Raw genomic sequence first — 21403 nt, 5'->3', positions numbered from 1 at the left:
TGCACCAGGATCAAAAGCACGGGTGACGGGATCAGAGTATGGGAACGAGGGCTTTGGAGGGTTAGGTGGTAAAGCCCAGGGTTTTGCTGGGGCACACTGGATGCCCTGGAGTGTCCTGGCCATGGGAGGGGAGGGTCTGAGGCCAGCAGATATCGTGGTCACCTACCTTCTTAAATACACCCTGTTAGAAAGGCTATGAGACCTCACTGGTCACTGAGATGTCCCCAGTACCAGCAAGGGATGGGAGGACCAAAGTGCCCTCCAGTTCCCCAGACTGGATGCCCTCCAAGTCCACCCCACTACTTACCACCATGCCATAACCTGCACTCGCTTCGAAGAATGCCTAGGGAAGAAGAGCAAAGGGGTGGTCTGGAGTGGATCTTGGTGGGGCTGGGGTGAGACACAGGTGTCCCCAGTCCCTGCAGGCCCATGGCTTCCCCTGGTCTGAGCAGGAAAATCCCTTCTGCTCTGCCTGGCCCCATTCCTCCAAGTGTCACCTGGCATACCTGTCCATGCAAGGACCAGGGGTGGGGATGGAGACAAGGAGAGAGTGAGGAATTCATGTCCTCCAAAGAGAATGGGGTTGAGGTGGGGGGAGACCCAAAGACAAGGCACTGGGGTGAATTAGTGGACACCAGGGTACTGGGCTGGGGGTATTGCAGGGACAGGACTGTGTCGAATGCAAGTGAGGATTAAAGGAATTCAAGTGGAGGGGACATGGAGACTTCAAGCACAGTGGCTAGTGGGGACAGAAGGAAAAGGACCACAGAGGACAAAAATGACAAGATTGGGAGAGTGTTTGGGAGTGGGGGTTCAAGGAAGGGGATCTGGGGACAGTACTGCAGTGGACAGGATGAAAAGGAAAAGACTGAGGGGAAAGACAGAAAGAAAGGCATCGGGAGGGATCAAAGGGAGGGGATTTGGGGACCCCAGATAGGAAATGAAAGAGATCCCAGGGATGAGATGTCTGAAGGGACCAAAACAAGGGGATGGCATTGCACAAGAGGGATGGACATGGTGTCATCAGGACAATAAATCTGTGGGGACACTCCCAGGGAAGAGACGGGTCCAACCATTCCAACAGGAACTGAGGCTCTGGGCACAAGAACATTAATTGTGGGCGAAGGCAGGGAAGAGATGGAATTGTGGAGGGGAGCAAGATGGGGCTGGAGGTGCAGGGGAGCCTGCAGGAGCCCCTGGCTTGGGAAAGGGAGAGGCCAAGGCAAGGGGTTTCATGCTCCCCACTATGATTTCGTTCTGCAGGAGAGCTGATGTCATGCAGCCAGGACCCATCCTCAGCCTTGAGCACCTCCCCGTGGCACTGGGGACTCACTTGAGCATCTTCTAGGTTGCACAACAGGATGGGGAAGAGCAGGGCCATGGTGAGCACTGCGACCTTCTTCTTCCTCTGCAGTGTGGCGAGTGCTGGGTGAAGCTGGAAAAGGTGAAGGGCAGATTTATCCCTCCCAGGACTCCTCCTTGCGCACCCCCAGCACCCACGCCTAGAGGCCCCAGGGCAAAGCCAGGCTTGGCAGAGACACCAGCCCTGGTAGCAGAGTCACCCCCTCATCCGGAATGGATCCAACCACCTTCCTCGGCACCAGTGCTGCTTCTTGCATGGGGCAGCTGCACATGGAAGAGCCCAGGCACCTTGGGGTGGTGATGGGGGGTGGACAGAGCACCCCTGACAGCTGAACGTGTTGTGGGGAACTGTGTCACAGGTTTTACAGAAGCCCAGCTAGACGACATCCATAGCTCTTCCCTTACCCACTGATGTTGTCACTCCATCTTAGAAGGCCAAAAGGTTGGTCAGCCAAGGTGAAGCCACGCTGTCTCAAATCACTTCCCTGTCCTCCATGTGGCTCAGCACAGCTTCTAGGAGGATCATTTCCATGATCTTCCCAGGCACAGAGGTGAGGCTGACAGGTCGGTAGTTCCCAGGGTCCTCCTTTCTACTCTTTTCAAGAAGGGGTGCAATGGTTCCCTTTTTTCATGCACCGGGGATTTCCCCTGACTGCCAGGACTTCAAATATCCTGGAGAGTGGCTTGGTAACTGTATCAGCCAATTCCCTCAGGACTCTGAGATGCATCTTGTCAGGTCCCGCAGACTTATGTATGTTCAGTTCCCCAGGTGGTCCTGAATCTGACCTTCTCTTACAGTGGGAGGGACTTTGCTCCCCCAGTCCCTGTCTTGTGGTCCATCCACTCGAGAGGTTTGGAAAGAGAGGTTGCAGTGAAGACTGAGGATAAAGTCTTGTTAAGTACCTCAGCCTTCTCCTTGCCCATTATTTCTAGTTTTCCAGTCTTGTTCATTGAGTTGATACAAGTTTTTTGACCTTCCTTTTCAGGCTGATGTACCTGTAGAAGCCCTTTTTCTTATTCTTTGCATCCTTTGCCAAGTTCAGCTCCAGCTGTGTCTTGACTTTCCTGACCCCATCCCTACACAACCCAGCAGCGTCTCTCTACTCATCCCAGGGTACCTGTCCCTGCTGCCACTGCCTGTGCATTTCCTTCTTGCCCTTTACTTTGACCAGCAGGTCTCCACTCAGCCATGCTGGTCTCTTGCCTTCCTTGCCTGATTTCTTACACCTGGGGATCAATAGAGGTTATTCTTCCCTCCAATGCAGGACTGGCAACTTCTCCTTCTAAAACTTAACCTTTCTGTTGGCCAAAACCCAGAGTTTCTCAAAGGCCTCCTGGACTGAAACTCCATTTTTCTGGCTGTCAATGTTTGTGTGCAGGTGGCTCACCCTGATTGTGGTGAGCCATCAACACAAGATCACAGGAAAAGAAACTGCAGGACACCACAGCTAATAAAAGGAGTTGCTGGGTTTGTACTGACCAAGGCAGGAATCAACATGACAACCCTCTTAGAAACACTCTAGGAGGGCAGGAAGTCAGCAAAGCCGGGGGCAGTGGGGAAAGAGCAGAGTTGGGCTGTTTGTAGAGGAATGTGTGAGGGTGATCAAAGAGAAGAACTTGGGAGGGAAAAGGAAGAAAAAGAAAAGCAAAGGTTAAGCTCAGACATGATGAAGACTGCATCAGAGGTTCCCTGCTGAGTAGTCAATGACTTCAGTGGGACAAAATTTAGGAGCTGATTGCTACAAATGTATGTCTGCTCCCTTCCATGGTCATGGGGAATGTGAGTGCTCTCCCAATCATCATCAAGGGAAGAGCTGTGGTGGAAGGAAATGCACCGTCACCCATCCTGGACGGGACCTCGGGAGGTCTGTAGGCCAAGCACAACCACTGTCAGTGGAGAAAGGAGAAACGAGGTTTGGGCTGTTTGTATGCTGGGCTGTGGCAGTGGAAAACATCGGCCTCTATAGACACGTGTCCAGTAGTGATCTCTCCAGGAGCTGATCTGAGACTCTGCACCTGTCCAAGAGCTGCTCCTGGGATCCCCTCATCCCTCCAGTACCCCCTAACACAGACAAACACACACAAACACGCAGACACATGCATAGAAACACAAAAAATTATTTCTCCAGCAGAGAGTAATGGAACATCTGAGGCTGGAAGGCAGCCAGATTAGAAATTCTCTGTGCCGCCTCTTCATGCTTATTTTTGTCAGGAGCTCCTTTCTCATCCATATGCATCTTGTCCAGTGTTGCTTCAATTCCTGCATATGTGGTGGTGCTACTCTGGAGCTTGAAGAGGAGATCCTTGGCCATCAAACACTTCTCGCCTCTTCTTTTCAGTGTCATATCCTGTGGGATTCTGCCAAGCAGGTTACTCCACAGGCTAAATCTTGCTCAGTGTAGTCCTGCTCTTTGCCTTCTTCTGTTCTCTCAGGAGCCTCAACTCTACTTTCTCACCCCTGAATGTTACATCCCTGACCAGCTCTTCCTTGTTTCTAAGTATGATTGCCTGCAGGACACCTCCCCTCACTGGCTCCTCAGTCACCCTTGTCAGGATGATGTTGTCAAATAACTCCCAAACCCTCCTGGATGGCTTTCACTGTGCTGTCTTAAAACTGTCTCCTAAACTTGGGAGAGATTAGGAGTGCCATGAGGTGCAGGGCTTCTTCCAGTTGAATGCAGAAGGCTTCATCTACTTCCTTTTCCTCATCTGGGGGTCCATAGCAGACATCCACCCACCACAGTGTTGTCCATGACCCTTCAGCTCAGCTGACTCATCCTCCATCCCCAGGCAGAGCTCCACACATTCCTGCTGCTCTCTCCCATAAAGGGAATCTTCCCCTCAGGGTCCAGCCCCATGGCCTTATCAGTACCAGACCCCCAGGACCCCACAGTTTCTCCAGGAGAGGGGATTTGTAGTGCCCTGCAACTCCTCATGCTGTTCTCCTGTGAGAGACACCCCAGTCAAGATAAGCCAGCTGCACACAAATATTAAAAGCTGAACAAACTTTTCTACAGTCCATAGGAACTTTGGCAAAATCTGGGATGTCTCAAACTTGAAGTTTTATGAGGAAAAGTGGCTAATCCTACATCATTGGGAGCAGGGGGCGAACAGCCTCGTACATCAGGACAGGCTGGGACCTGACTGGCTGAGCAGCAACTCTGAGGAGAAGGGCCTGGGCACTGCGAGGGATGCCCTACGAGCCAGGAGAGGATAAACACAATGAACAAGGGCAGCTGCCTACGGGGCTGCATTCGGAGGAGCGTGGGCTACCCAGACAACCTGAGTTACCATCCCCCTCCACTCAGCACTGGTGTGGCCCCACACACATGGGTGTGTCCCAGGGTGTGGCTCCCCATTTTGGAGAAGTAGGGAGGACCTGGAGAGTGTTGAGTGAAGTTCTGCCAAGGTGGGGTTTGGGACCTGGTCCCCATGAGCTGTGTGGGGTGGCTGAGGGACCTGGAGTTCTTTGGCCCAGCGGTGTGGAGGCTCCAGGCACTATAGGAGTAGCCTGAGAGTGACTGAGGGGGGATTTCAGAGATGATGGAGCTTTTCTTTGTAGTGAGATACATCATGAGAAAGAACTAATGCCACCAAGTGCAGCTGGGGAGGCCCAGACTGGACACAGAGAAATGTCACTCGAAGGGCAGTGCTGTGGTGTAACAAGTCACCCAGGGGGAGACTGGAGCAGCCCCAGGCTTTGTGTTTCAAGGAGCAGCCAGGGAGGATGGAGAGATCTCAGTAAAGGAAGGAAGATGCGCAGGTGAGAGCAAGGTGTGGTAGACGGGTGGAGGTCTCCAGCCTGCAGAGAAAGAGGTGCAGGTGTGGGACACAGTGGGACAGCCTGTGGTAGAGATGATAGAGGGATGAAGAAAGTCTGAAAATCCCCCAGCAGAGATGAGCTCTTTCTGCCCTTGGCTCTGGCTGTTGTCTCTGCCACTGATGCTGATGAGGAAGCATCTTCCCCTTCCAGCACTGGGTCTCATGGCCTCCCCTTCCCCACCCAAGAGCCTGGGAGGTGTTGGACCACAGTCCTGCCCTTGGCATTGCCCATCCCCACATCACGCTGCCCCAGGAAGAGCCCTGAGCACTGTGTGAGGGACAGGCCCTCCTTTCCCAGATGCTGGTGGTCAGGTCATGGGCCTTGAGCTTAATGTAACACATCCAGGTTTACTCACAATCTGTTACACCTTGAGATGGCCAGTGTTTACGTGTCATCTCTGCCTCAGGTTTTCTTCTCTAACCAGGCCCTGGGGAGGCTTTGTCAGTAATGGTCCTCACTGGGACCCATTAACAACTCCAAGAAATTTTGGAGTTTGCATCTGACTTGGACTTCTTGACAGGAACCTTCATCTTCCTATCGCTGTCTAAGATTCATGGACTCTAAGTAGAGCCTGGGGAGGCTTTGTCAACAGTGTCCTTCAGTGGGACCCATTAAAGCCACAAGAAACTTTGGAGTTTGAATCTAACTTTGACATCTTCAGAGGTTTCTTCAGCAGCTTCTGAGTGTCTGATGTTCAGAGACACATCATCAAACCCACCTGAGGGGTCATTAAAATGCCTTGGGCTGGTCCTCTGCTGCGGAGCTGGGCTGGGCTCCTGGGACGGAGGGAGCTGAGGGCAAGTGGTCAGCGCTGCAGAGAGACGGCTCTGCCCAGGAGCAGCTCCTCTGCAAAGCGCAGCAGGGCTGAGGGCACTGCCTGCAGGCACCAAGGGCAGAGGAGCCGGGCACAGAGAGGGGAAAGGCAGATGGCAGTGGCAGGATGCTGAGAGCTCACTGGAGGAGAAATCTTCCCAGCCCTTGACACAGTAAGTCTCTGGGTGCAGGGCAATGCAGCTGCAGGTGGTGGAGGGATGTGGTGAAGCCGGCACAGCCGCCAGGAATGTCCCTGGTGTCTGGAGGAGGAGGCCGTGCTCCAGAGCAGGGCTTCCCTGCTGCACTGTCAGAGGGACAGGCCATGGCGGCTGCCTTCTCCCGGGGACGGCTGCAGGGGTGTGCAGGCGCGGGTGCAGCCAGGGGTGCCCAGGGCTGTCCTTGAGAGCAGGGTCCCTGCAGCCCAGGGGCTGTGTGCTGGGGCAGGGACTCTGCCGCCTGCCAGGGTCAGCACTCAGCCTGCCCGGGGAGCTGCCCACGGCGCTGTGGGGAGAAGCTGTGTGGGGAAGGAGAGACCCCCGGCAGGGCAGGGTCCTTCTGCTGTGGAGAGGGTGCTGCATGGTACATATCGTGAGAGCCTTTTTGAAGAAGAACATCAAGCCAACATTTAACTGAAAGGGAAAGAATCTGTGCTTTGAGTTTTCCCCTGTTCACTTCCTGGGTGGACAGAGGGAGATGGGAAATTATTTCTCCATTCTGGAGAAAGAAGTGAGACCCAAGTTCTCCTTAGGAGTTTTCTGAACTGCTTCTTAGACCCTGCACACACAGAGATGCCCCTGGGCAGGGCCCTGCTGCCAGGAGGAGTCTTCAGGGCAAAGCTGGGCACACAGCGGGTGGGATGGGGGCTGTGAGCACTGACAGGGACGAGTCTTGGAGAGAGGGAAACAACTCCTTGTAGGCAGAACTCCAGTCAGCAGAGATACTCTGAATCACTCTCTGCATAGGGAAATACGGAGATGTTTGGAGAAACTGAATTTGAAACTGGACTCTTCTGAAGTTCACAGAAGTCCATTTTCTTCAACTACATTTTTAATGAGATCATCCTCCAGTGGAGAGAGGTGTAATAAGCATAGAGCACCTGCATGGTGACCAGCTGGTCACTTGTGGGCAGACCTGTAGCTCTCCTGACTCTGCAAGAGGGCAGAGGGATGCCTTTTGTCCCTCAGGGCTCCCCTGTGTTCAGGCTGCTAGCAATGCAAGAGATGTTGTCTTCTGCCCCTTCAAAGAAACAGCCCTCACTCAGAAGCATAAGCCTGAGCTCATAAAAGGGCGTTGGATGCAGATCCCAAAAAGAAAGAGAAGTAATTTTGAGTGGAGTTTTTTGGAGCACAGGATTGGCTCAGAGAAGTCTGCCTTCCATTATCAATGTCTGTTCCTCTTTCAACAGTCCCCCATGCCCAGAGAGAACAAATGTCCAACAGCAGCTCCATCACTGAGTTCCTCCTCCTGGCATTCGCAGACACACGGGAGCTGCAGCTGTTGCACTTCTGGCTCTTCCTGGGCATCTACCTGGCTGCCCTCCTGGGCAACGGCCTCATCATCACCGCCATCGCCTGTGACCACCACCTGCACACCCCCATGTACTTCTTCCTCCTCAACCTCTCCCTCCTCGACCTGGGCTCCATCTCCACCACTCTCCCCAAAGCCATGGGCAATTCCCTCTGGGACAAAAGGGCAATTTCCTACTATGGATGTGCCACACAGGTCTTTTTCTTCTATTTCTTTGCTTCAGGAGAGTATTTCCTTCTCACTCTCATGTCCTACGACCGCTACGTTGCCATCTGCAAACCCCTGCACTACGGGACCCTCCTGGGCAGCAGAGCTTGTGTCCACATGGCAGCAGCTGCCTGGGGCACTGGGTTTCTCTATGCTGTGCTGCACACAGCCAACACATTTTCACTACCCCTCTGCCAAGGCAATGCTCTGGACCAGTTCTTCTGTGACATCTCCCAGATCCTCAAGCTCTCCTGCTCACAGACCTACCTCAGGGAAGATCGGCTTATCGTGGTTAGTGCCTGTTTAGGTTTTGGATGTTTTGTTTTCATTGTGGTGTCCTATGTGCAGATCTTGAGGGCCGTGCTGAGGATCCCCTCTAATCAGGGACGCCACAAAGCCTTTTCCACGTGCCTCCCTCACCTGTTTGTGGTCTCCCTCTTCATCAGCACTGTTATGGTTGCCCACCTGAAGCCCCCCTCCATATCCTCCCCACTTCTGAACCTAGTGGTTTCATTTCTGTACTCAGTGGTGCCTCCAGCAGTGAACCCCCTCATCTACAGCATGAGGAACCAGGAACTCAAGGATGCCCTGAAGAAACTGATTGGACGTTTGTCATCAGCCATAGACTGTCAAACTTTCTCTGCAAATAGCTCCCAGCGTATGTTATGACAACCTAAACATTTCTTTCCTTTGTTATATGGTTATTTTTCTTTATACATTCCTGATGATGATCTATAAAGAAATTAGATTATTCTTTCCCTCCTACATCAGTATCCACCTGTCTTGTATGGCCCAGGGCCATTGTCTAAAGGAGAAGACAGGTCCTCTGTGTATTCAAGCAAAATAAATGAACCCATGATTTCTTTGTCTTACATCCATCCTTACCACAACAGGAGTGTATGTGGAATGAAAACACTTTTCTGGTTGCACCAGCTCAGGGATCTTGCACTGATCTGGGGAAAGGGGATGGAACGGAGGAGCACCAAACCATTCAGGATCTGCTGGAGAGGAGAGCAGGACATGCAGGGTGCCCCTGACCTCCTTCTCCTTGTGCCATGGGTGCCTCCCATCTCTGGGGATGACTCCTCCCTGTCCCCGAGGAGCTGCTGTGCCCTTCAGAGGGGCTGAGGCTGCGGGGTGAGTGCCCAGAGCACCCTGCAGTGGGCACTGCCTTGGGACCGGCCCAGACTGGGCTTTCCTGGGGATAGAGGAAGAGAGAGGGCGAGGGAGGTGGGAGGGCTTGGAGGGAGCTGGGCTGGGCTGGAATGTGCAAATGAGAGAAAACCATCATCATATAACTCGCACTTTGTGACCACACAGGGTGAGGACACTCACCAGGGCATTTGTAGTGCAGAGCCAGGGCTTGTGGAAGGGATTGAAGACACTCAGGTGCAGGAGAGAAGAGGCTGGTCTGTGCCCTTGGTGGCATGGACAGACCAGGAAGGTGGCCCAGGACCTTCATCACCCCCCAGCCTCTCTCATCAGCCATTTCCAGCACTGGCTGCTCACCCAGGGCTATGGGTGAGGCTTTCTGTGAGACCATCTCCATCCTCCTGCTGGTCTCAGTGCCTGGATGGGGGGAACTTCCAGCCCTGCCCGGCCTCTCTCCTGGCCCAGACCCCAGCAGACCCTGGAACAAGGCTGTCTGCAAAGACCAACATGGGACACAGCTGGGTCTGGGCAGGGGTTGGATGCCAGGGGAGCTTCCAAAGCAGCATGGCCGTGGGGAGAAGGGGCAATAAAGGTGTCTGTGGGTTGAACAAGGGAACCTTTCAGTTATCGCAAATCAAATGGAGGGGTTCATTGGGAAAATCCAGCACAGATTTACCAAGGTCAAATCGTGCCAATCTAACCTGATCACAACATAAATCTCCTGTCAGCATGAGGAGAGCAGTGGATGTTGTTTACCTGGATTTCAGAAAGGCTGCTTCCTACAGATTTCTCCTGGACAAATGGGCAAGATACACATTGGAGGTGGGTAGGAAATTGGCTAACAGGCTGCACTCAGAGGGTGGTGATCAATGATTTTTACTAAGGCTGGAAGCCTGTAAAAGATACATCGCCCAGGAAAAGATACTGGATTTCACCCTGTTCAACATCTTCCTCAATTCTCTGGAGGACGGGGTTGAAATCACCCTCACAATGTTTGCTGATGACAGCACAGAGGGTGGTGAGGTGGACACATCAGAAGGCAGAGCCGCCTCACAGAGAGACCTGGACAGGCTGGAAGAATGGTCCCACAAGAACAAGATGAAGTTTAACAAAGGGGTTTAGCCTGAAGTTTGGCAAAGTCCTGCCCTTGGGTGGGAATAACCAAGGACACCAGTACAAGCCTTGATCTGCGTGGCTGGAAGCAGCCTTGCTGAAAAGGACCTGTTCCTGGGGGACAGCAAGCTGAAGATGAGCCAGCAGTGCACCGCTGCAGCACCAACGGCAAACAGGCTCCTGGGCTGCATCCTCAAGGGCGTCACTAGCAGAGACAGGGACTGGATCATCCCACTCTGCTCAGCGCTTGTCAGGCTCCACCTGGAGTACTGTGTCCAGTTCTGGTCCCCACAATTAACGAAAGACGTGGACAGACTGGAGATAGTCCAACAGAGTGAGAACAATCATTCACTGGAAGAAACTCACCAAGGGACGTGATGGAGTCCCCATCACTGAAGGCGCTAGATAATCTCATGTAGGCTCCCTTTTGCACAAAAATTTGGACCAGATGACCTGTTGAGGTGCCTTCTAACCTGGGCTGGTCTATGAGTCTAGGATTCTATGAATATCTCTATCATTTAATAGTGCTAAACTGCCCAGGTCCCAGGAGAGTCCCCTGTGCTGCCCCACCATGACCAAATATGTCCCATTGGCCTCCAGGTAGGGTATGACCCCTTCTTCACTGCGCTCTCAGCCTCATCATCCAATTGGTGTTTTACCCATCTTTTTGTCAACCCATCCAGACTGGATTGGCCTAACTTGGGTACAAGAATATTGAGGAAGACCATGTCCAAAGTCTTCCAGAGGTGAAGATACATGACACCCACTGTTCTTCCCTCATTCACAGGAGCAGTTACTTCATCAAGAAGTCAGTCAGGTGGGTGAGGCATGATTTACCCTTGGGAAGTCCATGCTGACTGCATTTGGACACATTCCTCTCTTTTAGGAGCCCAGAAATGTCACCCAAGTAGAGTGTTAGACCACATACTTAATTTCTCTGATCTTTCACGTATTTGCAACTGTCCAGGATACAATGACAATTTCTAAAGTCACTTTTTCAGATGCAGACTGTCTAGGCAAGGGCCCTTCCATTATTCTCTGCATTTACCCTCCCCTTACTCTTTGTTCATTCAGATACCTCTCGCGGATGCACTTGCATCTTTGACACCAGGGAGGTAAAACTTTGCCTGGCTTTCAATAGCAATAGTTTACTCCTCATGAAACTTTAGCTTGCTTTACTCTTCTTTGCTCACAATTAGGAAAAAGAATCTGTGTCCGTGTGCAGCCAGTTCTCTAAGGAAAGCAGGTGGGAGCTGGTGCAAAGGGGCTCTAACCTCCAGCTGCAGCCTGTAGTGGAGAAGTCTGATGTAAGGAAAAGTCCCAGGAGGCCAATAAGAGAAATGGTGGGGTTGGGGAGGTGAGGGGGAAGGTTGTTCATTCTGTGTCAGACCTCAAGGAACTGATTTTCCACCTGTCCAGACGTCCTTAGGAGAGACCCTGCATCAGTATCTATTGGAGAATGCTGACATCACCTCTTCTCTACACTGAAAAGTAACAAAATACACCCTTGAAAATAAAACCTCATTTTATTTGAAACTCTTTGAAATGCTCATCCATAACTACACGAGGAAACTGCTCCAATTTTCTGTACAAGTCTTGAAGACTTGAAGAAAAGTACAGGAAGAGACATGGCTCCTTAGGGCTTGTTTTATTTTAATAAGCCCATGGTGTATTTGACCCTCAGGTACTGAGAGGAGATTACTCGAACCTCTCAAGGCTTGATATAAAAAGCAAAACCTGAAGTACCTTGAAGCATCATGGAGTCCCACTGAGGACCATGACCAGCAAAGCCTCCCCAAAGATTCATTAGGACAGATAATTGGAGGCCATGATTGCAGGTAGGCAAAGGGAAGTGCAGGCAGCTCTAATGCTAGGAAAACATGGAGTTTGTCTGATGAAGCAGAAAGGCCAAGCCCTGACCCCCAGCCCCTGGGAAGGCAGATCGTGTCCTTCACGCATTGCTCAGGGCTCTTCGAGGGACAGTGGGATGTGGGGTGGGTGATGCTGAGTGAAGAACAATGGTATGACAGTCCCCAGCCCTATGGGGGGTGTGCAAGGGGGCAATGAGCCCCCCTGAAAGCCTTTGGACAACATGTCCCCTCATAGGCCTTGGTGGCAGAGACGATGGCTGTACCCAAGGGCACAAAGACTTGGGTTCTCTTGCTGACTCCCAGCCTTGCCAGCGCCCTTTCCCATCTCCACCACAGGTTGTCCTACGCTGTCCCACAGCTGCTCCTGTTTCCCTTCAGGCCGTAGACACCCACCTCGCTTCCTCACCTTGTCTCCCCCTGGCATTTCCACACCTTCACTGACATCTGGCCACACTCACACTGTGATCCTGGAAGCACAGAGACATGGACTGATCTCATCCACATTCTGGATGACTTCTTGTGCCACAGCACAACCCTTGGAGTGACATTTCTTCCTCCACATGCCCAGTCTCCACCTTCCAAGCTGCACTGCATGACAATGTTTTTGTCTCCTGCTGTTTCCTACAACCCTCTGGGAAACAACCCTTCAAGCAGGGAACCCAACCCCTCCGCCTTCTTGTGGCCTTTCACCCAACCAGACAGAAGCCGCCTCACCAAGATCTCCCAGGGCTGCTGGCTGTACAGCTTCTCGGGTAGACACAGCCAAGCCCTGTGCCTGCTGCTCTCCTGTCATGTTCACAGGCAGAAGAGACACAACAACCCAAATCTAAGCCCCCTTCCTGGAGTAAGCCTGGGCCCTTGGGCAGAGGGGATCTCACAGTCCATGTGCCAGCTGGGTGCCTTCTGCTGGCCTGGCAGAGGTGCTGGGAGACGGGACCTTAAAAGGTCCTCTGCCAGCCCTGAGTCAAGAGCTGACCTACCAGCTGTGACCTCACAGTCCCTTTCTCAGCCATGGTCCTGCTGTGGCCTATCACCTCCACAGGCACAAGTGACCTCACAGCCCCCTTCACAGCCATTGGCTTCCTGCTGGATTAGGAGTTCTGAGACACAATGACCACATGATGCTGTACCCAAACATCACCCAGTCCCTGAGCAGATAGAAGTCAGCTTGTTTCATCAGATTTATCTGATGGATTTCCTGCCAAGGTTTGGAGTAGAGAAACATTCCTCTGAGGAACTGCTGTATTTATACTGGTGTATTTCGTATCTCTATTTCTGCTTCTCTCTTTTTTCTTCTTCCTCTGTCTATCCTGTCTTCAAAGAGCTCTCCAAGGGAAAGATTCATTGAATCACAGAGTAACACAGGTCAGAAGAGACCCCTCAACCCCACGGTACTGGCTCTGGCTGGGATGGAGTGAACTTCCCCCATAGCAGCCCCTATCCTGCTCTGCTTCGTACTCATGGCTCCAACGGTGTTGATCACACTCCAGTGGTTTGGCTGTTACTCAGCAGTGTTCGTACTACAGGAAGGCTGTCTCTCCAACCCCCCACCCAGAAGCTGGTACCCTCCGGGTGGGCAAGTGTCTGTGAGGGGGTCATAAATGGGACAGCTGACCTGAATTGACCAAAGGCATATTCCACAGCATATGGCATCATGCTCAGCAATAACAGCTGAGAGAAAGGAGTGCCGAGAGGAGGGCGTGACCTTCATTATTAAGATATTATTCTTCCAAAGCATGTACCGAATTCTTACCTCCCAGGAGGTGGCTGGACATTGTCTGCTGATGGGAAGTCGAGAATAATCATAAAATCTTTCACTCATGGAATGGCTTGGGTTAGAAAGAACCTTAAAGATTATTGGTCAGGGACACCTTCCCCTAGACCAGGTTGCTAAAGGCCCCATCCAACCTGGCCTTGAACCGTTCCAGCGAGAAGGCAACCTGTTCCAGTTTCTGACCACACACAAATTAAAAGGTTTCTTCCTAATATCTAATCTTAATCTCCCCTCTTTCAGTTGAAAACCTTTACCCCTTGTCCTATCCCTCCACTCCCTGATAAAGAGTCCCTCCCCAGCTTTCCTGTAGACCCCCTTGAAGTACTGGAAGGCTGTTATAAGGCCTCCCCAGAGCCTTCTCTTCTCCAGGCTGAACACCCCCAACTGTCTCAGCCTGTCATCACAGGGGATGTGTTCCAGCACCCTGATCATCTTCATGGCCTCTTCTGGACCTGCTTGAGCAGGTCTGTGTTCTTCTGATGTTGGGGGCCCCCAGAACTGGACACAGTACTATGGATGGGGTCACACAAGAACATAGTAGAGGGGAAGAATCCCCTCCCTTGACCTGCTGGCCACCCTTCTCTTAATGCAGCCCAGGATACAGTTGGCTTTCTGAGCTGTGAGTGCACATGGCTGACTCACAGCCAGTTTTCCCTCAAAGTCCTTCTCTGCAGGGCTGCTCTCAATCCACTCATCATCCAGGCTGTATTTGTGCTTGGGATTGGCCTGAACTATAAGCAGGACCTTGCACTTGGACATGTTGAACTTCATGAGGTTTGCACAGGCCCAGCTCTCCAGCCTGTCCAGGTCCCTCTGGATGGCACATCTCTTCCCTCCAGCATGGAGACCGCACCACACAGCTCGGTGTTGCTGGAGAGTTTGCTGAAGCTGCACCCAGTCCCACTGCCCATGTCACCAACAAAGATCATAAACAGCGCCGATACCAATACTGACCCCTGACGAACGCCACTCATCACCACTTTCCTTTTGAAAATCGAGCCAGTGATCTCAGTCTTTGAGTCAGACTGTCCAGCCAATTCCTTCTCCACCGAGTGGTTGATCTGTCAGATCCATTTCTCTCTAATTTATAGACAAGGATCTCATGTGGGAGAGTGTCAAATCCTTTTCACAAGTCCAGGTAGATGACATCAGTTGCTCTTCCACAGAACACTGTGGGGGGCAGCAACTGGCAAGACCGTTGTGTGTGTGCATGTCACATTGGTGTGTATGTTGGTGGGTGTAACCAGTAGTGAATATCAAACCAGAGTAACCAGTGAGTACAAGAGGCCAGGAAGCCTGGTATTTTTGATAGCGTAAGTCTAGACTGGACACTAGAGAGCCCAGAGGCTTTGCAAGGAGCTACTGTAGCAGTAAGTTGGACGAAATCACCTCCTGGAGAAACTGTGGGGTCTTGGGAGTCAGCTGAGAGCTGAGGTGTCAACATGAGAGGAAAGAAAATCATGGGCAAAATTGTGGTGGGCAGATGTCTGGTCCAGACCTCCTGACCATGAAGAGGAAGTAGATGAGGCCTTAAGACAATTTCACCCTGGCAATGGCACAGGCTGGGGGCTGCCTGGCTGGGAGAATCCCCGTGGGAAAGGTCTTGGTTGGTTGGGCAGGAGGCAGCCGTGTGCCCTGGCAGCAAGGGAGGCCAGCTACCCCCAGGGCTTGATGGCCAGGAGTGCGGCCAGGAGATCAAGAGAGGGCATTGTCCAGGTTACTGCATCCTCATTTCAGACCCCCAGGACAGGAATGGTGTTGGCAAGCTAGAGGGGGGTTGGTGAACAGCCCCCGAGATAGGCTGTGCCTGGAACACTTTGCCTGTAAGGAGAAGCTGAGGGAGCTGGGCTTGTTCAGCCTGGAGAAGGGAGGGCTGAGGGGCACCTCAGTGCAGCCTGGCAGCACCTACGAGGAGGCCATAAAGAATAGAGAACTAGGCTCTGCACCATGGTGCATGTTCAGAGGATGGAAGGTGAGTGTTGGGTGAAAGAGGGGATGTTCAACCTGGAGATAAGGAAAAGATTTTTCACCCATCTCAGGGCTAGTCCTGAGCAGGGTGGCCACAAGACCTGCTGGTACTTCTGTCTGCCATGGTTGTTCAGGTCAGAATAACAGAGATGCCCCCAGAATCAGAACCTAGGTGGGCCTCTTCCACCTGCCTCACCCCTTCCCCTCCCGAAGGATGTTGGAGTGATGTTATAATCATACCCAATCCAGACAGCTCCCCTTGGCCTGCCTCTCCCCTTCCTCTCTGTCCCTGTCTTGTCTCTGCTGGGATGAGTGGTTTTGTGAAGAATGTCTTCTCCACAAATACCTGGGGCCAGCTACTGGCCAGTCAGGATCCTGTAACAGGAGTGGACTCACAGTCAACATCACAATTTGTGGTGCCTTTGCCCGTCTGTCCCAAAACACTCCCTTGACTCCTCATCGCTGCTGGACCCCACGTTCAACAGCCAAACCCAGGTCCTTCACTGCCCTTTCCCTCTCCCCTGTCCCACAGGTTGGCAGAGCCAGGGGGGCACGTGTCGCACTCAGGCTTTGCAGTGCTCATGCAGAATTATTGTGACAAAGTCGGTGCTGAGATCAGACTCAGTGCTGTGGAGCAGACCCCAGCAAGAAATAACAGTGTTCAACAGGAGATCTGCAGTGGTGGCAACCATTTTGATTTTGCAAGGGGGCTTCTGTCCATTCACTAAAAGGATCTGCTGCTACCAAGATGCACTTGGTGTTTCAAGCTGTCACTGGCAGAGCTCCCACCAAATCAATCTGCCGTTGTGGCCGTGGGCCTCCACTCTGTTGGTGCTGGGCTGGGGCTTTTACTCCAGTGTAATCTGCACTGGTCACGGCACAAGACAGACAGCTCCTACCCCAGAGATCTACATCCTTCTCCGTGTTAGGCCAGCACTCACTGTCCTTCACTCTGCTCAGAGTGTTTGCCTCAGCTCATGGAGGAGCTTGATGAGATTCTCCTTGAATATTCTGAGGCACAATCCAATGCTTATTGCTTTCTGCATCTACAGCATAACAAATATTCCTTTCCCTTAATATGTGCATTGACCTGCTTGGTCTTTTCACCTGACTCCCTTGAATTTCCCTGGTTGGAAGGTGAAATTTTCACAAATTTGGTGAATATGATGGGCTCTGTCGCAGCCACTTGGAGTCGCTTTTTCTAGAGTTATTCAGTCTGGGTTTGCCCCAGATGACCCAAGAGTGTTCATGGATGCTCCTGTGCCTGCTAATAACAGGGCCAAGTTTCTCGGGTTCCCAATGGCCTCTTCAGCTGTGGGTCATCCCCAAGAATCTGCTGGCAAGGGTACCAGGATCCATGGTGCCAGCCCACAGGAACCTGGGCCTTCCCAGTAGAACCTATGGGTCTTGACCAAGACTTACTCTTGAGTTCCCAGACTGCAGGGAATGCATTGCGTTTATTGTCACTGGTGTTAGTGACTATATGCTGCTCTGCTAGAAACTGAGCTGCTCTTCCTGCTTTCTCAAGGTAATTTTCTAAAGTCTGTAATTCCATTTCTAAATCTTGTACTTGTCTGGCATCTAACTCCAGCTTTTTATTTTGTAAGCAGAGCCTATATCTGTGGGCCCTGCTATCTTCCTCTCTTTTGATTAAGTTGTTGTCTTAATTTGGGAAATTCTTCAGCGTTGTGTAACATGGAATTCTTCCAGGCAGGTTCCTCATCAGGCCAAAGCCTGCTCACTGAAGTTCTGCTCTTGGCCTTGTTCCCTTCTCTCAGGAGCCTCAACTCTACGTTTCCACCTCTGACTGTTACATCCCCGACCAGCTCTTCCTTGTTTCTAAGTCTGATTTCCTGCAGGACACCTCCCCTCACTGCCTCTTCAGTCACCCTTGTTGGTATGATGTTGGCAATTAAATCCAAAAATCTTCTGGATGGTTTTCACTTGGGTATGTTGCCCCTTCACAAAATATTGGGATAGTTTAGGTCTGCTATGAGGACCAGGGCTTCTTCCAGGTGAATCAAGAATGTCCATCTATTTCCTCTTCCTCATCAGGGGTCCATAGCAGACATCCACCCACCACAATGTTCCCCACGACCCTTCAGCTCTCAGCTGACTCATCGTCCATCCCCTGGCAGAGCTCCACACATTCCTGCTGCTCTCTCCCATAAAGGGCAACTTCCCCTCTGGGTCCAGCCCCATGGCCTTGTCAGTACCAGACCCCCAGATTGGAGAGACATGGATTTGATTGATGGACCACTCAGAGATAAGGAACTGGCTGGGCAGTCACAGTCCAAGGCTTGTGGTCAGTGGCTCAATGTCCAAGTGACAAGTGGCATCCTCAGGGGTCAGTTTTGGGACTGGCATTGTTTAATGTCTTTGTTGGTAACGTGGACAGTGGGATTGAGTGCACACTCAGCAAGTTTGTCAACGACACCGAGCTGTGTGGTGCAGTTGACACGCTTGAGGGAAGGGATGTTCCATCCAGAGGGACCTGGACAGGATGGAGAGCTGGACTTATGCAAACCTCATGAAGTTCAACAAGGCCAAGTGCAAGGTCCTGCAGAAGGATCAGGGTAATCTTAAGCACAAACAGAGGCTGGGCAAAGAGTGGTTTGAGAGCCCTGGGGAGAATGACTTGGAGGTGTTGGCAGATGGAAAACTGACTGTGAGCCAGCAACATGCACCTGCAGCCCAAGAAGCCAACCATTTCCTGGGCTGCATCAAGAGAAATGTGGCCAGGAGGTTGAGGGAGGAGGTTCTGTCCCTCTACTCCATTCTCATGAGACCCCACCTTCTACACTGTGTCCAGCTCTGAGGCCCCCAGCGTCAGAATGACATGGACCTTCTCAAAGAGGTCCAGAAGAGGCCACAAGGATAATCAGGGGGCTGGAGCACCTCCCTTATGAGGACAGGCTGAGAGATTTGGGGTTGTTCATTCCAGAGAAGAGAAGGCTCCAGGGAGACCTTCTGGAGGCCTTCAAGTACTTAAAGGAGGCGTACAGAAAAGATGGGGAGGGACTCTTTATCAGGGAGTGTAGGGATGGGATGAGGGGTAAAAGCTTTTAACTGAAAGGGGGAAATTTAGATGAGTTATAAGGAAGATATTCTTTTCTGTGGGGGTGGAAAGACACAGGAACACATTGCCCAGTAAAATTGTGGATGCCCCCTCCCTGGACATTCTCCAAGCAAACTGGTCCAGTCTCTCAGCACCCTCATCGCAAAACATTTCTTCCTTATAACAAATCTAAATCTACCCTCTTTCGGTTTAAAACAGTTGCCCCTTGTCCTGCCATTACAGGTGCTGGTAAAAAGTCTCACTTTGTCTTTCCTGGACTATGATCACTATGCTTTCATCTGCAAACACCTTGGAGGGTTCCCAGACATCTCCCAAGATGGTGTTTGGAGGCCTCAAGCACATGACCAGTATAGAGAGGCTGAATGCTCTGGGCTTACTGGTGTGGAGACTCCAGACAGAATAGGAGTAACCTGAGAGTGCTTGAAGAGAGGTTTCAGAGATGGTGGAGTTTTTCTTCATAGTGGAAAACAGCATGAGAATGAAATAACTCCAGTAAGGGCATCTGGGGAAGTCCAGGCTGTACACAGGGACAAAAAGTATTCACTCCAAGAGCAGTGCTGCAGTGTAACAGATCACCCAGAAGGAGTCTGGATCAGTGCAAGGCTTTTGGAAGATTTCAAAAACCAAAACCCAACATTTCAAGGAAGAGCCAGGGAAGATGGTGAGATATCAGTAAAGGAAGGAAGATGCTTGAGTGAGAGAAAGGTGGGACAGCTGGGTGGGTGAGTACAACCTGCAGGGAAAGAGGCACAGGTGATGCAGTACCATAGGACAGCCTGTGGTGGAGAAGACAGAGGGTTGTGGAAAAGGTGAAAGCACCCAACAAACGCAATCTCTTCATGTGTCTATGACTGTTCTTTCTGCCACCGATGCCTGTGAGGAGGCACAGTCCCCTGCAGCACTGGGGCCTTATTGCCCCCTTGTCCCTAATCAGGAGCCTGGCAGGTGCACATCTCCATCGCCCACTGCCCCAGGAAGAGCCCTGAGCAATGGGTGAGGGACAGGATCTCCCTTCCCAGGGGCTGGGGGTCACGGCTTGACCCTTTGGTTAATGGGGTCAGGGCTTGGCCCTTTGGCTTCATGAAACACATGCAGGTTTCCTCAGCATCAGAGCCACCTTTCCTTTGCTTTTCCCTACCTGCCATCACTGCCTCCACATTTCTGCTCTAAGTGGAGCCTGGGGAGGCTTTGTCAACAGTGTCCCTCAGTGGGACCCATTAAAGCCACAAGAAACTTTGGAGTTTGAATCTAACTTTGACATCTTCAGAGGTTTCTTCAGCAGCTTCTGAGTGTCTGATGTTCAGAGACACATCATCAAACCCACCTGAGGGGTCATTAAAATGCCTTGGGCTGGTCCTCTGCTGCAGAGCTGGGCCAGGCTCCTGGGACGGAGGGAGCTGAGGGCAAGTGGTCAGCGCTGCAGAGAGACAGCTCTGCCCAGGAACAGCTCCTCTGCAAAGCGCAGCAGGGCTGAGGGCACTGCCTGCAGGCACCGAGGGCAGAGGAGCCGGGCACAGAGAGGGGAAAGGCAGATGGCAGTGGCAGGATGCTGAGAGCTCACTGGAGGAGAAATCTTCGCAGCCCTTGACACAGTAAGTCTCTGGGTGCAGGGCAATGCAGCTGCAGGTGGTGGAGGGATGTGGTGAAGCCGGCACAGCCCCAGGAATGTCCCTGGTGTCTGGAGGAGGAGGCCGTGCTCCAGAGCAGGGCTTCCCTGCTGCACTGTCAGAGGGACAGGCCATGGCGGCTGCCTTCTCCCGGGGACGGCTGCAGGGGTGTGCAGGCGCGGGTGCAGCCAGGGGTGCCCAGGGCTGTCCTTGAGAGCAGGGTCCCTGCAGCCCAGGGGCTGTGTGCTGGGGCAGGGACTCTGCCGCCTGCCAAGGTCAGCACTCAGCCTGCCCGGGGAGCTGCCCACGGCGCTATGGGGAGAAGCTGTGGGGGGGAGGATAGATCCCCAGCAGGGCAGGGTCCTTCTGCTGTGGAGAGGGTGCTCTGTGGGTCAGGGCTGCTCACAGCTCCACATCACCCCTAGGGAATTTCTGGGGGACTTTTCAAGAGGAGGGTCAAGATTGGACTACCTAAAAGGAGAGGAGTGTTTGCTTTGAGTTTTCTTCTCTTGCTTGTCTTGGTGGGCACTGGGAGAGTGGAATTTATTTCTTCTTTCTGGAGCAGGTGCTAAGACCCCAGTTCTTGTTAGCACTTACCAGAATTTTTCCTGAACTGCTGCACACACAGATATGCCCTTGGGCAGGGCCCTGCTGCCAGAAATTTCTGCAGGGCAGAGCTGAGCACACAGCAGGTGGGATGGGGGTGGCGAGCACTGACAGGATGGAGACGTGTTGACAGAGGCACAGGTCCTGCCTGTGGCAGCTCTAGGCAGCAGAGACATTTGCAGGGAGGGAGAGGGAGCTTCTCAAACAAATGCCATAGGAAGGTGATTTGGGCACCTCCCTGTCATCCCCTGCAGCACAAAGACCCTCAGGGAGCACCCCCCTGGTCTCCTCTCCCACCCAGACAACCTTTGCCCCCAGGGTTGGGGGATTTCCAGCTGAGTCTTCTTCTTGGCATCCTGACCTGCAGTGAGGAGAAACCCCTGAGTTCCTCTCTGTCTGTCCCTATCCTTACTCCTTACTCCCTTGACAGGAGTTTTGGGGCATTTCTCTGTGTTTCCCCTCCTGACCTGGTTGCCCTTGTCCCCACCTTACCTGGGGGCT

General features: G+C 52.3%; 1 pseudogene; it reads left to right on the top strand.

Annotated features, from left to right (window-relative positions):
• The first annotated feature begins 7357 nt into the window (after positions 1 to 7357).
• LOC141917174 (olfactory receptor 14A16-like) lies at positions 7358 to 10006 on the top strand (annotated as a pseudogene).
• The last annotated feature ends 11397 nt before the right edge of the window (positions 10007 to 21403 follow it).

The sequence above is a fragment of the Strix aluco genome, chromosome 34 (genome assembly GCF_031877795.1).
Source record: "Strix aluco isolate bStrAlu1 chromosome 34, bStrAlu1.hap1, whole genome shotgun sequence".
Classification (NCBI taxonomy): Eukaryota; Metazoa; Chordata; class Aves; order Strigiformes; family Strigidae; genus Strix; species Strix aluco.
The sequence above is the reverse complement of the archived record's forward strand: the minus strand, read 5'-3'. Positions and strand labels throughout refer to the sequence as shown.